This window comes from Carcharhinus amblyrhynchos, chromosome 19, assembly GCF_965287045.1.
Source record: "Carcharhinus amblyrhynchos chromosome 19, sCarAmb.v2.hapA, whole genome shotgun sequence".
Lineage (NCBI taxonomy): Eukaryota > Metazoa > Chordata > Chondrichthyes > Carcharhiniformes > Carcharhinidae > Carcharhinus > Carcharhinus amblyrhynchos.
The window spans coordinates 25648612-25666788 of NC_137342.1; positions in this window are offsets into that span (position 1 = coordinate 25648612).

The following is an 18177-nucleotide window of genomic DNA, read 5'->3' on the forward strand; positions in this document are numbered from 1 at the left end:
GATCAACTGGCACTGGCCACCAAGTGCTCATTGCACATATCAGCTTTGATTCGTTGCTAGCACTCTTGCTTCTGAGTCAGGAAAGTAATGGGGAGGCGATGGCATAGTGATATTATCACTGCTAGACTATTAATCCAGAAATTTAGCTAATGTTTTGGGGGCCCAGGTTCAAATCCTGCCATGGCAGATGGGGAATTTGAATTCAATAAAAAAAAACTGGAATTAGGAATCTACTGATGACTATGGAACCATTGTCCATTGCCATAAAAACCATTTAGTCCTTTTTAGGGAAGGAGAATCTGCCGTCCTTACCTGGTCTGGCCTACATATGAGAGTCCTGAGCCATAGCAATCTGGTTGACACTCAACTGCCCTGGAGCAACTGAGGATGGACAATAAATGTTGACTAGCCAGTGATGTCTATGTGCCTCAAATGAAAAAAAAAGACACTATCCACATTTCAAAGAGTTGAGGGCAGAATTTAGGCAGGCACTGCAATGCAGTACTGAGTGCATGTTGAATTGTTGGAGGTATCATCATTTGGGTCAAATGTTAAACAGCAGGCCTTTTCTGCCATGTGAGGTGGAAGATCCAATGGCAAAATTTGAAGAAAGAAATATTGAATCCCTATAGTGCAGAAGGAGGCCATTTGGCCCATCAAATCTGCATTGACCACAATCCAAACCAGGCCCTATCCCTGCATATTTACTCTGATAGTTCCCCCTGACACTATGGCCAATCAATCTAACCCACCCTTTGGACTGTGGGAGGAAACCGGAGCATCTGGAGGAAACCCACGCAGACATGGGGATTTTGTGCCAACTCCACACAGACAGTCACTCAAGGCCGGAATTGAATCTGGAATCTGTGGAATTCTTTGCAACAGAAGGCTGTGGAGAATAGGTCATTGAGTGTCCTTAAGACAGAAATAGATAGAAATTGATTAATAAGGGAATCGGAGGTTATGGAGAAAAGGCAGGAGAATGAGGATGAGAAAAAAAACTGCCATGACTGAATGGCGGAGCAGGCTCGATGGGCTGAATGGCCTAATTCAGCTCCTATGTCTTATGGTCTAAGTACAGGTCATCTGATCAGTTCTTTCTGTTTGAGAGAATTTGCCATGTACAAATTAACAGTCGCTAATGTTTCTGGCTCACAGAGAGAAGTTCCCATCAGCAGGGATTAAAGCTGGTCCCTCTCTTCTAATGGAGGGGAGATGAAAGGAAAATACTTCATGACAGCTTCCCCACAGCCCAGAGTTTCCATGCAGGTTACTTAGTTAGACATTGCAAATGAGGTGCATGTTTAGCAAATGAAAGTCTTTCTGCTAGATAGGTGCAACATGGTGCTTTTGTATGGAACCTGTATTGTGTTCGTGAATATAATTGATATTCTCCTAAACAAAAGAAAAGCCAGCAAGTCTGTGAATCTTTCTGTGACAATTGGAAAAATGTCACGTTTGATTAAGTCTCATGCTCTGCAGAAAAGGGCATCCTTTTGCCTGTCAAGTGTAGGACTCCACACTGATATTGTGCGTATCTCCAGTGATGTTTGGAAGGAATTAGAATATAGAAATGGACAGTAGCATTTACCCTAATTTCAATTGTTAAATCTCTGCAGGCACTAGGCAGGTCACTTCAGGCTTTCCAGCAGCATTGCACAGAGGTGATGAATTGCTTCCCTGGCAAAATGCAGTCTGTGCATCAACAGAGATAAATCTTCAGCAACTCCCCCCTCCCCCCAATCCCCTGCCCCCAGTGTTGAAGGCCAAATGGGTCCAAAGATTACAAGGTCGACCATTTTTCTGACTCCCCCACCCTTCCCCACAGCTTTCCCCCCTTCCCCCTCCCCCATTGGTAATCTCCGATCCCATTACCATCATCAATCTCAATTCCTAACCCTGATCATTTTGGCCAATACACGTTCAGGGTCCAAGAAGGCCACCCATCCCAAGAAGCAAGTTTCTTAAGAGGTTGTTAAGCCTCAGTAAGTTTTGGACTCCTGTTTACTGCTGTGCTGTCAGGCAGGTCAGCTCTCTGGAGAGGAGGAGCCAGTGGCAAGTACACAGAGGGGAGACAGTGCTCCAGCAGGCCTATCGCCCCTCCCAACCCACCCTCCCCCCTCCCTGCCTGGGTGGCTAATCACCACCATGCAGAGAGAATCCAACCTCCCTCCACCGCACCCTCACATACCACATCCATCGTCCACCAGCCCCCACTCCCCATTCACCCAACTATAGCCTAGCTGCTTTCAATCTCTTTTAAATTAAATTTCTAAAGAAGTGGCTGAGTAAATACCTTCTTGCTGCAATGCCCACCCAGTTGCTTACAATGCACTGCAGCCAGTTGTTACTGGTAGGCCTCCAGCTCTTGAACTATAAAAGCTGACACACCACAGTTAATTGGACCGGGAACCTGTCTCCATGCAAAATAAGGGGATCCTAGTAAAACTTCCAGATCAGTGAGTGACTGATTTTCCCCAGGGTACAGGCTCGAGAGCAGTAAACAATCCTTGCTCCCCAAGGTGAAAATTCAGCCGGAGTTTCAGGTAGTTGTGGGTACGATGTTTGTTATCAGTACCCTCTCTATGAGGGTATTAGGAAATTCAGTGTGTCTGAAATTCTGAACACGGTTCCGATTTTATTGCCTATTGATGAATTTAGCTAATTCCATATTTGTTTTAATTTGCTGTCAAGGCAATATTATTTATTTCATTTATAATCCCCCAGTTATTTAATATGTTCTTTATTCCAATGTTATTTTCTCCCAGTGGGATAAAACATACTTCCCTTGTCCTAACATTATTCATTTGATTCTTTGTCTCTGATACTATTAATTTAATTCTTGCAGCCCTTTATTTTTATTTTATTTATTATGTTGACACCTACTAACACAGGCTGCAATAGTATTTGTTTAATTCTTGGACTCTGGAGATTCCCACTCAATTCTTTTTGATACTATTGATTGAACTGACAAACTGTTATTACATTGAAACATAGAACAGGGGTGCAGGAGTAGGCCATTCAGCCTACACCACCATTCAATGTGTCTGGGATTCAGTTAGCTCAGGTGGCTGGATGGCTGGTTTGTGGCGCAGAGTGACGTCAATAGTGGGGTCAACTTCCCACAGCAGTTATTCATGAAGGCCCCACTCTCTCAACCTTGGCCCTTGCCTGAGGTGTGGTGATCCTCAGGTTAAATCTTCACCAGTGAACCTTTCTCCCTCAAAGGGGAGAGCAGCTTATGGTCATCTGGAACTATGGTGACTTTACTCAGTTGATCCATCATGATCCTGCGCTTTCCCCATGCCCTTTAGTGTCTAGAAATCTATTTATTTTGCGTTTAGTGACTTAGCCTTCACAGCTCCATGTGATAGAAAATTCTGCAGATTTACCACTCTCTGAGCGAACATATTTCTCCCCATTTCAGTCCTACCCTGAGACCATAACCTCTTATTCTATTCTATAACAATAATTGTTCTTTGATACACCTTCATGAGTGACCCATCTTCCATCTAAGGTCTAAAAGTCATGCTTCTCAGCATACATCTCATCTCATCAATGAAAACTTGTTCTCTGTTGTTACTGTCAAATATTTTCCATGACCAATCATTCTATTCACAACTGCGAGGGAAATTACCGATGTAAATGTTGTCCTGTAATTACACTATTTCTTGACTAGGTGGTAGTGTATGATCATTTTCCCCAAATGGCAATCTATCCTAGTCTGAAACATGGGCTCAGCAAATATGAAAGACAAATATATTTTAGTTCCAGGGTTGCTGATCCAACAAAATCAAGCGTATCGTTGGGAAAAGAAGTCACTGCAATATAGACACCACAATGAGAAAAATAGATAACCGGGAGACATGTGGGCAACTGAGTCAGACAAAAGAATGAGAATGAAGAGGAAGCAGAGATGTTGCCATTGGGAGAAATATCTCAATTCCTTTTTTAATTTTGCGCAACATGGTAAGACACTAATTGCAGTAGAATGCATTGGGTGTGATTCTGCATTCCTGACAACCCAGCAAGGAAGACAACCGTGCATGTCTGTTAGGCAGAGAAGGGCACAAAAGGATAGCCCTGATTCCCTAACCTGTGCTTCTGTGAGTGAGGCACCTCACTGTAGTTACCTGTATAACAGTCTCATCACTGTAAAATAATGTACCCCTATTGCTTTTAATGAAATAAACTCATTTACTTGACAAAATAAACTTAATTGTACCCATAACTACCATTACTTTGCACTGTTAGCCCTATTAACAAAGATTAGGTAAGGTAATGTGACTATGTACTGTAGACACCTCCCTCTGTTAGAGAAATGACACATGATTAGAAAGCTTGAGGACACCCTGCACATCAAACATGGGTCAAGCCAAGGAGGCGGAGCCCCAGGAACTGCCACAGTGGTACAGGGATTGAACTAAAGCCATCAGTGTCATTCTGTATCATACACTAGCCATCAAGCCATCTAAGCTGACCAACCCCCATCCTCTTACAGAAATCTGCTGTCATCAGCCCCAGCTCAGAAATAAACAACCCTGTAGACCCCACCCATTCTTGCAAATTACCACCCAGCTCCGACCTTCCCTCCCTCTTCATAGTCATTGAATGTGAAGTCTCCTCTGTGCCTTTCTTTCCTGCATAGCCTCTGAGTGAAGACATTTCTCCTCATTTCAGTCCTATCTGGCCAAATCCGGATCCTGACACTATGGTCACTTATTCTCGAGAAACCATTTGGTGACGTAGTCTAATGCTACTTCAACTTCACAACTAACTTTTAATATTTTAAAGCTTAAAACAAATTGGGGCAATCAATCCAGTTAAATAGCTTAAAGCTTAACTTGGCGCTTAAAAACTTTGCTGCAAGTCAGACACAAGCGAACGGAGTTCTGCTTTGCCCGAATCTTCCAAACTGTAACCACTGCTGTCTAGACGATAAGGAAAACAGATACAAGGAAACATTAACACATTCACGTTCTCCTCCAAAATCGCCGTTCCTATATTGTCACTGTGTTGAAATCCTGGCAATTCTTTCTCTAACAGCACTGTGGGTGTACCTACATCACATGGGCTGCAATGGTTCAAGAAGGCAGTTCATCACCACTTTCTCAAGGGCAATTCGGGAAGGGACTTAAATGTTGGCCTAGCACATGACATCCTGGGAAAGACTAGTAATTTTAAAAAGCCTCTTCCAGCCACATGGCCTCTGAGACCTCAGTACATCCCACAATTGGTGGCTGGGCCTTCAACTACCGAGGGTCCAACTCTGGAATTCCCTTCATAACCCTCTCTGACAAACACTCTCATTCCTCTTTTAAAATGCACCTCAAATACATTTATAACCTTTTATAATCAAGCTTTCGATCCTCTTCCCTAATGACTTCTCATTTGGCTTGGTGTTAAATTTTGCAATGAGGTGCCTTGGTCTCTCAGGCAGGTCTCTGCAGCATCCACACCATAGTCAGAATGGGGGTGATTTTAAATGTGCTGCAGGGCAATGGGTCTTTTAGGGAAGCGGGCAGACTGGACTGCAGGAAGACAAGGGACTGCAGGACATGGCTCCACTGAGGGCAACTAGCTTGGAAGATTACACAGGAAGACATGACTGTGGGTGGGAAGGGGGAGGGTGTAAGGGGAGATATGGGAACCAAACAGACACCCAACTGAAATATCACTTCCAAGATGTGCACATTGTTAAGCTGAGACAGATCAGCAGCAGCTGCTCAATTGACATGTAGGGAGTAAGCAAGAGCAGTAATTATACCCATTCAAGCAACACCATGCCTCAAATTGGCAATGACGGTTCCCCTAGTATTAACCTGTCATGTGCAACCTTCAAATTCACCAGGGTATTGTGCAAATGCAGAACTACTGGGCATCTGGACAAGCTTGAGGACCCCCTTAGGACACACAGAGGTGAAGCCTCCAGAAACTCTTAATTATTGTCATGTACACATTGAACATTCACACTTATGGCATGCCAAACCATACAGTCTTGGAGTAGAGGTCACGATGTGCACAGCACTTCAGCTGAAAACAGAACATCTTGTCCTCAGGATCCTCATCCAAGGTGTCTGCTGAGGGTTTGGCTCATGGTTGCTCTCAACATCTTTCCAGAGGTCCTGCGAAAGAAAGGAGAGATAATTAGTGCATGGTAAGGGGTTGTGAAACAGGAGGCGTCACTCACACTATGTTTGTCTGATGGATGCTTTGTACCAGATCTGCACCTAGTTGTGCGCAGCCAACCTCACCATGAGTGTGGACATAGTTCATGTCCTCTCTGGCCAGTTGCATGGCTCTGTTTTCAAATTCTATGAGCACCTTGATCATGGTAAGTCCTCCGCTGCTGTTAGACCTCCTTTTTACTGTGAGCCAGCTTGACCTGCCTGAAGACAGATAAAGAGAGTGCGAGCAAGATAACTGCAATCCAGATGACAAAGATGCCTGGTTTGTGTGGGTGCAGAGTGGAGCCTTGTACAAGATAGGGTGTGCACTCCAAAGAACATGAGGCCAGATGGAGATGTGAAGGTGTGTGAGAGTAAGCACTGATATCCCAGGAGGTGGCAGCTAGTGAGATCCTTGTGTGATGGACTTGTGCAAGTTGAGAGTGAGATGATGGATAACCTACCCTGACAGAACAGAAGAGATCATTCATTCTCTTCCTGCACTGGGTGGCTGTCTTCTTCTCAAGAGTGTTGGTATTGATCACCAGTTTGGCCACCTCCTGAACTAGATTGGTCAACTTGCTGGAAGTCCTGCAGGCAGAGCAGAGGGTAAAGGACACGCTGGTGGGTCTTATCAGCATGATAGGAGCTCCAGTGAAGCATCAGTGAATTTGGGGACTGCAACCTTTTTGCCTTTGGATGCCTTATCTTCTGTGGTACTGTCATAAGCTGCAGAGAGTGCATATGCTGTGTAGGGATGCCGTTTTAATGTGGCACCCGGAATTAAGGAGCACTGAGGTCATGCCAGGGTGGGTGAATCAAAGGCAGCCAACCAGCGATAGGACATGTTTTAAAGTTTATTTATTAGTCACATGTAAGGCTTACATTAACGCTGCATTGAAGTTACTGTGAAATTCCCCTAGTTGCCACAGTCCCGAGCCTGTTTGGGTCAATGCACCTAACCAGCACGTCTTTCAGAATGTGGGAGGAAACCGGAGCTACCCAGAGGCATCCCATGAAGACATGGGGAGAAGGTGCATACTCCACACAGACAGTGACCCAAACCAGGAATCAAACCCAGATCCCTGGCAGTGTGAAACAGCAATGCCAACCACTGTGCCGCCGTGCTTGTGGATGAATGTTTAATTATGTTTGAAGCACACAACATGGCACAAACACCTACCATGGCAGCCGGTGGGTTGAACGCCATTTGTTACAACTGCTACCGCACTGTGTGGTTTTCAGGTGAAATCCCAGCCAGTGCTGTTGGTAATAAAATAAGAGGCACTTCTGAAGCAGTGTTATATTTTGCTTGGATTTTTCTTTAACACACTGTATCACTGGCAATGGTTTGTATGAAAGGGGTGTCTGGAGGCTAAAAAGAAAATGCCATCACTCATTGAGAAATAAGAGATAGGTACATCTATTACAGCCCAGGACTCATTCTGAGCACCTGTCGAACTGCGTTCTGTTCTCCAGCTTCTACGTTTCATTGGCACTGCCTTACAGTGATACACTTTCCCAGCAGTTTAAGATCCACAGATAGAAAAAGAGAGATTCAGAAGAAAGTAAATGTAATTTTGACAACTGGCAGGAAGTGGTGACTTGCTGAAGAAGTAATTGCATTACCGTACATCAGATTATTCAGTTATTGTAGAGAGTAGTTTGACAAGTTAAATGCAACATTATGATGAAACAAATTCACTTGGATTGGTAATTTGGAATTGAATAGAGACTAAATATATACTTACACAGATTTGAAAGAATGCATTGCTAATAGGAGGGACTAGATATAAATTTACCGGCAGACATTTAAGGAGGGATGTAAAAACAAAGAGAATGGAATGGACTGTGATACTTTGGAATTGAATTCAAAGTAAATCATTCAACCTGAAGTGTCTTAAGACTTAGCAGCAAAACTGAAAAAGGGTAGGGCAGTGTTAAAGGAATAAAAGTTTATTGCAAGTAGTTTTGTGTAGTTTACATGCCAATATTTTCATCATTGGCATGTGGGTATCATTAGCTAAGGTAGCAAGGGTGGCACAGTGGCACAGTGGTTAGCACTGCTGCCTCACAGCACCAGGGACCCGGGTTCGAATCCTGGCTTGGGTCACTGCCCATGCGAAGTCTGCCTGTTCTCTTCATGTCTGTGTGGATTTCCTCCAGGTGTTCCGGTTTCCTCCTACAGTTGGTTAGTTACATTGGCCATGCTAAATTCTCCCTCAGTGTACCCAAACAGGTGCCAGATTGTGGCGACTGGGGGATTTTCACAGTAACTTAGTTGCAGCGTTAATGTGACACTAATAAATAAGTAAACACTTTGCCCATCCCAAATTGGCCTTAAGAAAATCACCACGAGAACAAAGAACAAAGAAAATTACAGCACAGATACAGGCCCTTCGGCCCTCCAAGCCTGCACTGACCATGCTGCCCAACTGAACTAAAACCCCCTACCCTTCCGGGGACCATATCCCTCTATTCCCATCTCATTCATGTACCTGTCAAGACACCTTAAATGTCACTACCATATCCACTTCCACTACTTCTCCCGACAACGAGTTCCAGGCACCCACCACTCTCTGTGTAAAAAATCTGCCTCGTACATCTCTTTTAAACCTTGCCCCTCATACCTTAAACCCTAATAATTGACTCTTCCATCCTGGGAAAAAGCTTCTGACTATCCATTCTGTCCATGCCTCTCATAATCTTGTAGACCTATCAGGTCTCCCCTCAACCTCCGGCGCTCCAGTGAGAACAAACCAAGTTTCTCCAACCTCTCCTCATAGCTAATGCCCTCCATACCAGGCAACATCCTGGTAAATTTTTTCTGTACCCTCTCAAAAGCCTCCACATCCTTCTGGTAGTGTGGCGACCAGAATTGAACACTATATTCCAAGTGAGGCCTAATTAAAATTCTATAAAGTTGCAACATGACTTGCCAATTTTTACACTCAATACCCTGGCCGATGAAGGCAAGCACGCCGTATGCCTTTTTGCCTACCTTCTCCACCTGCATTGCCACTTTCAGTGATCTGTGCACCTTTACACCTAGGTTCCTTTGCCAATCAATACTTTTAAGGGTTCTACTATTTACTGTATAATTCCTAAGGGTTCTGCCATTTACTGTATAAATTATGAGCTGCCAACTTGAAATGCCAGTCTATGTGGTGAAGATTACCTATGGATAAATTGAGAGAGGTGGATACTCAGTGAGACCTTGGTGTCCTCGTGCATCAGTTACTGAAAATAAGCGTGCAGGTACAGCAGGCAGTAAAGAAAGCAAATGGTATGTTGCCCTTTATAGTGAGAGGAATGAGTATAGGGATAGGGATGTTTTACTGCAAATGTACGGAGCGTTGGTGAGGCCATACCTGGTGTATTGTGTGCAGTTTTTGTGTCCCTGCTATGGAGGGAGTACAGTGAAGGTTTACCAGGCTGATTCCTGGGATGGCAGGCATGTCATCTGAGGAGAGAGTAAATCGGTTAGGATTATATTCACTCGAGTTTAGAAGAGTGAGGAGGAATCTCGTAGAAGCTTATAAAATTCTAACATGGTTAAACAGGGTAGCTTCAGAAAGAATGTTCCCAATGGTGGGGAAGTCCAGACTAGGGAGTCATAGTTTGAGGATTAGGGATCAACGTTTTAGAACTGAGGTGAGGAGAAATTTTTTCACTCAGAGAGTGGTAAATATGTGGAATTCACTAACACAGAATCTAGTAGAAGCCAAAACATTGTGATTTCAAGAAGAAATTAGATATAGCTCTTGGAGCTAAAGGGATCAAGGGACGAGAAGGGAGGATCAGGATATTGAATTTGATGATCAGCCATGATCATAATGAGTGGCAAAGCAGGCTTGATGGGCCAAATGGCCTATTCCTGCTTCTAGTTTCTATGTAAAATACACCCATAGTGCTGTTAGGGAGGAAGTTCTAGGATTTTGACCCAGCAATTATGAAGGAACTGTAATATATTTCAAGCCAGGGTAGTGTGCAACTTGGAGAAGAACATATAGGTGATGGTCTTCCTGCGTAACTCCGGCCCATGCCCGTCTAGATTGCAAATGTTGTGGGGTTGGGGGGTGTTGTTGAAGGATTCTTGGCAAGTTGCTGCAGTGTACCTTGTAGATGGCACGCTGTTGCCATGGTGCTGGAGGAAGTGAATGTTTAAGTTGATGGATAAAGTCCAGCTCAAGCAACAAAGTTAACTGAAGCTTTGTCTTGGATGTTGTTGAGCCTCTTGTTTTTGGAGCTGCACTCATCCAGGCTGGTGGAGGGTGCTTCACAGTCAGAGATTCACGGAATCATAGAATCACAGAATTCCTACAATGCAAAAGGAGGCCATTCAGCCCATCAAGTCTGTACCAACTCCCTAGCAGAGCATCTTACCCAGGCCTTATCCCTGCAAACCCAAATATTTACCCTGCTAATTCCCCTAACCTATACATCCTGGGACACTAAGGGATAATTTAGCATAGCCAATCAGCCTAACCCGCACATTTTTGGACTGTGGAAGGAAACTTGATCACCCGGAGGAAACCCACATTGACAGGACAATTCAGAGATGGTGATGCAATTGAATGCTAAGGGAAGTTAAATTTGCCCTCGATGGTTATTGTGTGATGTAAACGTCATTTGCCACTTACTAGCTCAAGGCCTAATGTTGTCTAGGTCATGCTACATGCAAGTACAGACTGCTTCAGCATCCAGGGAGTTGCTATTAGTACTGAACACTGTGCAGTCATCAGCAAACATCCCTACTTTTGACCAAATGTTGAAGGGAAGGTTATTGATGATGCAAAACATGTAAATCACAGTAAATAGAAGCATAGAAATATAGAGAATTTATAGCACAGAAGGAGACACATTGGATCCTATTTTACCATTGCATCACGCCCGTTCCCGGTTGTGAAAACGTGGTAAAGTTGGATGTGAGGCCATTAACACAATCCGAGCCCCCATCCGGGCAGATGACCACTTTACCGAGACCCGGGAATGGCCGCGATCTGATTCGCGCCTGAAATGGGCACAACGGCAATTTAAATGCATTTGAATGCATTTAAATTAAATTAATGAATTGCCTGCCCAACTTTATCAACATTTCTTCCTTTACTGCCGTGTTCGCCGATCCAGAATCATGCCAAAATGGACCTGCTGAATAAAAGTCTGAATGGGGTGCTCCAGCTGCTGAAGACTGACTCAGATCGGTGGGGGGGGGGGTTGGAGAGGAGGCGGGTCAGATCATTCTCTGTTTGGGGGGGAGGTGGAGGGGAGTGAGGCCAGATCGTTGTCTAGTTGAGGCGGGGGCGGTGGTGGGAGCGACCAATGTCTGGTTGTGGAGGGGAAGCTGGAGAGCCAATCATTGTCTGGTGGGGGAGGGGAGGGCCGGTCATCGTCTGGTGGGGGAGGGGAGGGCCGGTCATCGTCTGGCTGGGGGTTGGGGGTGGTGGGGTTGGGGGAGGGGGGGGGCGGTGCAGAGAGGCAGGCCAGATTATTCTCTGGTATGGGGATGGGGAGGGAGGAGGAGGCAGGTCAATGAGGCCAGATCATTCCCTTGGGCTGGGGGTGGTGGGGGGGGAGGGTGGTTGGTGGGCGGCGGGTAGTGAGGCCAGATGATTCATCGGGGGGGGAGGGAAGAGGGAGGCAAGTAGGATGCATCCCTGGTGGAGGGAGAGAGGAGGCCCAATCGCTCACTGGTGGGGAGGAGGCAGATGGATGTCTGTTGGGAGGGGCTGGCGGACCTAGGGGAATCCCCTGCCACTCTACGGGCAATCGGTGGGGGTGAAGGGGGAAGGGGGTCACAATCGGCCTGGGTAACGGGGGTGTATGGATAAGAGGAACAGTGATGTCTGTGGGGTCATCGCTCCTGCTTTCTCTGCTTTCTGCGGCCCGGGAGCGATCTGACACAGGCGGGCTTTTTCAAAGTTCAGTGGGCATATGGGGGCACCTGAGAACAGATTTCCAAGTCGGATCTGAATTGCACCCAGATTCCGCATGTAGGATCAAATTGGTAAAATCAGGCCCTTTGGGTGAGATTTTCCAGCCCCGTTCACCCCAAAACTGGAAAATCCTGCCCGAGTCGATGGATGTCTGCATGGCCCATTTCCCCTCCCACTACAATTCCCGAGGTGGGCAGGACAGGAAAATTCCAGTCATTGTCTATACTGGTTGAAAAAGAGCTTTCTAGCTAAATCCAATCTTCCAGATCTTGGCCCATTGTTCTGTTGATGGTGGCTCTTCACCAAATATCCAAATATATTTAAATGAGAAGAGAGTTTTGGGTCCTACTATCCTGGGCAGTGAGTTCCAGAACCCCCACTGAACTCTGGGAGAAAAGTTTCTCCACAACTCTCTTCTAAACTTCCTCTCAGTTATTTTATTTCTGGTTAATGACCTCTGGAAATAAGTCCTTCCTATTCACACTACCTAGATCCTTCGTGATTTATAAACCTCAATTAAATCTTCCATCAGCTTTCTCTGTTCCAAAGCAAACGACTGCAACCTATCTAATCTTTCTTCATAGCTAAGATTGTCCTTCTTGGCAACACTTCCGTAAATCTCCTCGGTACCTTCTCGAGAGCAACCACATCCTTCTTGTAATGTAGAACGCTTAAAAGTCAAAAGCAGTACTAGAGCACCAATTAGCTAATTTTTGCCATTATTGGGGTTGTGTTTGAAATAATTGATTTTTAAATAAAGGATAGAGAAAATATGATTTTGCGTCAGGCTAAGAGGTCAGGAAAAGGTTCTGAATGTCAATGTAACTTCAGAAAGACTGCAATGTTTTTTAGACGACTGGGTAAGGATGTGCATTTAAGAAGGGACTCTGATTATTTTAATCTACCGTGATAGTTTTTTACATATATTTTAATTAAAGTTAGACTTTTGCGATCAGATCATTTTCTTTCTTTTTAATGCAGTTATTGATTCACAAATAATTTTTTATATGGCCAATGTGCCCAAAATGAATTCCCATACAGACAAGTTGACTTGAGCTCACGGAGTCCTCACGGAGTTGAGGAGGAACTTCTTCACTCAAAAGGTGGTGAATGTCTGGAATTCTCTGCCCGTTGAAGTGGTGGAGGCTGCCTTGCTCAATATTTTTAAGACACGGGTTGATAGGTTTTTGATAGGCAAGGGGATTAAGGGTTATGGGGAGAGGGCGGGAATGTGGAACTGAGCCACGACAGATCAGCCATGATCTTATTGAATGGCAGGGCAGGCTCGAAGGGCTAGATGGCCTACTCCTGCTCCTATTTCTTATGTTCTTATGTTCTTATGAGCTTTTCCATTTCCCTGGTACAGATTCAGCCACATATCTCATGACCTTCCGATATTGAAGTAGTACCACATGGGGGTAAGAAGTTAGGATCATGGAGGTAAAGAGTTCCAGACATCTAGGATAGATACGGTTATTAGACAGTAACAGATCACAATGAAAAGTTCAAGATGCTAAGAAGCATGCACATGACTGCTACAGGCTGTCCCATAAACTATACAAATGTTCAAAAGAATTTTAACCATATTTTTTAAGTACTCAGATAATAACTGGAAATTTTGGTAAGAATTTTCTCATCTCGCCCGCCATGAGAATCAATCGGGCAGGGCAGGAAATTTGAAGGACCATGCAAAGGTCTGTTTATGGGCAGGAATTTCCAGTCTTGGGGCATGCGTGATGGAAAATCCTGCCCTATATTATGAAACAGACATGCTGCACCTATTTAACAATCATTAGGTTATTTTCTGGAAGTATGACTTCATAACTCTTGCCTAAGAACATTCTCAGTGACTTGTACCTGAAATATATTACAGATTATGCCCAGGATTCTCCCCAATAAAATCTAAATTCCCAGAGTGCAAGAAAATGAGAACAATTTCCATCATTTTGTTTTAGTGTACTTACCAGCAGGGTGAATCTCCGACACTCTGAGCATTGCAGGGTGCCTCAGCGTGATTCACTCTGGTAAGCGAAAGGCAAGGCCGATTCCCACCTGAGAGGCCATAGTATTGAGTGGGTCATTGTGCATGTACTGATCTCTCAGAGTGGGGATTGGTGCCTCTGCATTGGCCCTTCCCCATTGCCGGTTTCACAATCACTGGCCAGCCCCCCAACTCCCTCGATTGCTGACCCTCCAACCCCTCCATCCCGATCATTGGCCTCCCAGACAACCCTGGGCCAACTCTGATGACTGCCACCCACTGTAGGCCCTGTCCCCACTGCCAATATCTGGTATGGAACTGATTACACTCAAAAACGTAACCTGGGAGACATTCAGAGGCCTGGGCATCCAGCATGAATCCCACAAAACAGCCATCACTGATTTCCCCCACCCACTGCGCTACTAGAGCAGCATAGCTTAGCCCAGATGTGCTCTTTCGGTTGTCATATTCTTTTATTTTTTTCTTCAAGTATTTAGACTTGGATCTGATAGCAAGTGAGTTGTTAAATGCATTAATTTGCAGTACATAAGCAGTGCTGGAAAGACAGCAATGCATTGTCAATTCTAATTCCCATGAGAAAGGTGATACCGAGGCACATTCTTGAACAGCTGCAGTGCACATGGAGCAGACACACTCTTCTTACTGTTTGGGAGAGAGTTCCAGGATCTTGTTCCTATGACATTAGAGGAATAATAATACAGTCCCAAGTCAGGATGGTGTTTGACTTGGAGAAACAGTTGGCATTCCCATGCCCATGCTTCCCTTAATATCTGAAATGGTAGAAGTCACTGATTTGAAAAGTGCTCCTCATGGAGCCTTGGCGAGTTACTGCAATGTATCTGATAGGTGTAACCCCGCGGCTACAGTGTACCAGTGGTAGAGGGAGAGAATGTTTAAGATGGTGAATTGGGATGCCAGTCACGTTTTATCATGAATGGTGTCAAGTTTCTTGACTATTTTTGGAGCTGCCCTCATCCACGCAAGTGGAGGTTATACTACCACACTCCATATGTGTCTTCATGGGAAAGGAGAAGCTTTAAGAATTTAAATGGTGGAGAATACCCAGCCTCTGATCTGCTTATGTAGACTATTTATTTAACTGGCCCAGTTAAGTGTGAGATTAAAGGTGACTCCCACAAAATTGATAGTGGGGGATTTGTCTTTGGTAATGCCACTAAATCTCAAGGAGAGATGACTAGACTCTCTCTTGTTGCAGAGGTGCATAGTCTGGCACTTGAATACACATCGAATGAGAGATTGAACAGCTTAGGCCTCTGCTCTCTGGAACTTAGAAGAATGAGGGGAGATCAAATTGAGGCAAACAAGATGATAAAAGGTATGGATAAAGTAGACATGGAGCGGATGCTTCTTCTGGTGAGCATTCTAGGACGAAAGGTCTTAGTCTTAGAATAAGGGGTAGCAAATTTAAAACAGACTTGCGGAGGTACTCCTTCTCCCAAAGGGTTGTGAATCTGTGGAATTCACTACCCCAAAGTGTGGTGGATGCTGGGACAGTGAGTAAATTTAAGGAGGAGTTCGGCAGATTTTTAATTGATGATGGGTTGAAGAGTTATGGGGAGAAGGCAGGAAAATGGGGATGAAGAGCATACCAGCCATGGTCAAATGACAGACGCGATGGACCGAATGGCCTAATTCTGCTCCTATATCTTATGAACTTATGAACATTCCAATTGTCAGTCCAAGCCTCAATGTTGACCAGCTGCATATGGACTGCTTCAATGTCTGAGGAGTAATGAATGAAAGTGAATACTGTGCAATCAAAAGCAGACATCCCCCCTTCTGACCCACTGACAGCGGGAAGGTCATTGATGAAGCATCTGAAGATGTTTGGATCTAGGAAACTACCCTGGAGGAACTCCTGCAGCAAAGTCCTGGGAATCCAACAAACACAACCATCTTTTTTTGTGCTCAGTATGACTCCAATCAAGGGAGAGTTTTCTCCCTGATTCTCATTGATTCCAATTTTGTTGGGATTCCTTAAGGCCACAACTACTGCCCTGATGCCAAAGGCAGTCATTCTCACCTCTCCTCTGGAATTCAGCTCCAATTGCCATGTTTGGACCAAGGTTGTAATGAGGTCAGAAGACAAGTAAGCCTGTCAGAACGTGGAGAGCAGGTTACTGCTGTGTTGTGCCACATGCAGATCTGTTAACAAAACCTTCCATCACTTTGCTGATAATTGAGAGTAGGCTGATGGAGCAGTACTGGCTGGATTGGATTTGCCCTGCTTTTTGTGGATAGAACATACCCAGGGATTTTTCCACTTGGTCAGACAAACGCCTGCGCTGAAGGAGTACCGCACCATTAGCTGACAGATGGCAATTTGTAGTCATCAGAATGAAGTTTCTTTGGCCATTTGGTTTTGTGCCCTGCAGAATCAATTTTGAGCACATCCAGGCCTATTCTCCCAAGATGCATTCCACTGTGTCACTATCTCTAGTTAATGTGTTCTGCCAGTGAGAATGGAGATACCCAGGGCTGTGGATGGGGTAATCTGTGAGAGGTATGTCAGGTTGTTTCTGGCTAATTCATGGGACAGCTCTCAAGTTAGGAGGGAGGATTTCTCAGGGTCAAGTGAGTTGAATATGTCTTGGTTTTGCCCATCTCTGATGCTCAGTCTGATGCCAGTTTGTCTGTCCCGTTTTATTCCTATTAAACACTTTTTTTTGGTAGTGCTTTAATACAATCAAGGAGAATTCTCAGCCATTCCTGAGAGCAGTTCAGAGCCAATCACATTGCAGTGGGTCTGGAAAGGATAGCAAGTTTTCTTTCCTTAAAGTCATTAATTAATGAACTAATAGTGGCTCAGTGGTTAGCACTGCTGCCTCACAGCACCAGAGATCTGGGTTTGATTCCCAGCTTGGGTCACTGTCTAACTGGAATCTATATTGTCTCCCCGTGTCTGCATGGGTCCCTCCAGGTATTCCGGTTTCCTTCCATAGTCTGAAAGATGCGCTGGTTGGATGCATTGACCATGCTAAATTCTTCCCCCACGTACCTGAACAGACACTGGAGTGTGGCGACGAGGGGATTTTTTTCTATAACTTCATTGCAATGTTAATGTAAGCTTACTTGTGACACTAATAAATAAATAATTAGGGTTTGAGACATGCTGATAGCTGTACCTTTTATATTCTAGATTAATTTAATTAATTGAATTTAAATTCACAAACTGCTAAACTGAAATTTGGTTGACCTCCCTGGATTATTAAATCCAAGCCGCTGCATTACAGGTTCCATCACGTAACCACTCTACTACTGAATTCACGGGTATGAGTAAAACATTTTGGGAAATTACACCCACAGTATGATTAGGTTGTGAGGCAAGAGTAAAAATGGATAATGAAAAATCAAAGAATTTCTTTTTAGTCGTTCCTGACTCACGTAGATAACATAAGTGTGCACCTGAGAAGCATTGCAAATCACGGTCTGTGATTGTTAGTAGTGTTGGAAATTCCACGAATACTCACATTTCACTGTAGCTCATCTCTCTGAAATGCTGTACCAGGTACTCAGTCATGACAAAGAACAAAGAAAAGTACAGCACAGGATCAGGCCCTTCAGCCCTCCAAACCTGTGTTGATCATGATCTGCCCTTACTCAGTTCATATCCTTCTATTCCTTTCCTATTGGTGTGCATATCCAGATGCCTCTTAAATGTTGCTGATGTGCCTGCTTTCACCACATCCTCTGGCAGCGCTTTCCAGGAACCTGCCACTCTCTGCGTGAAAATGTCCCCTGACATTTCCCTTAAACTTTCCCTCTCTCACCTTGAACCTGTGGCCCCTTGTAATTGACACTTCCACCTTTGGAAAAAGCCTTTGACTATCCAACCTGTCTATGCCTCTCAACATTTTGTAGACGTCTATCAGGTCTCCCCTCTGTCTCTGTCTTTCCAATGAAAACAAATCTAATTTGGCAACACCTAACAGGCAACACCTTTGAGACCAGGCAACATCCTGATGAACTTTCATTGCACTCTCTCCAAAATTTCCACATCCTTCTGGTATTGCGGTGAACCGCATACAATACTCCAAATGTAACCTAACCA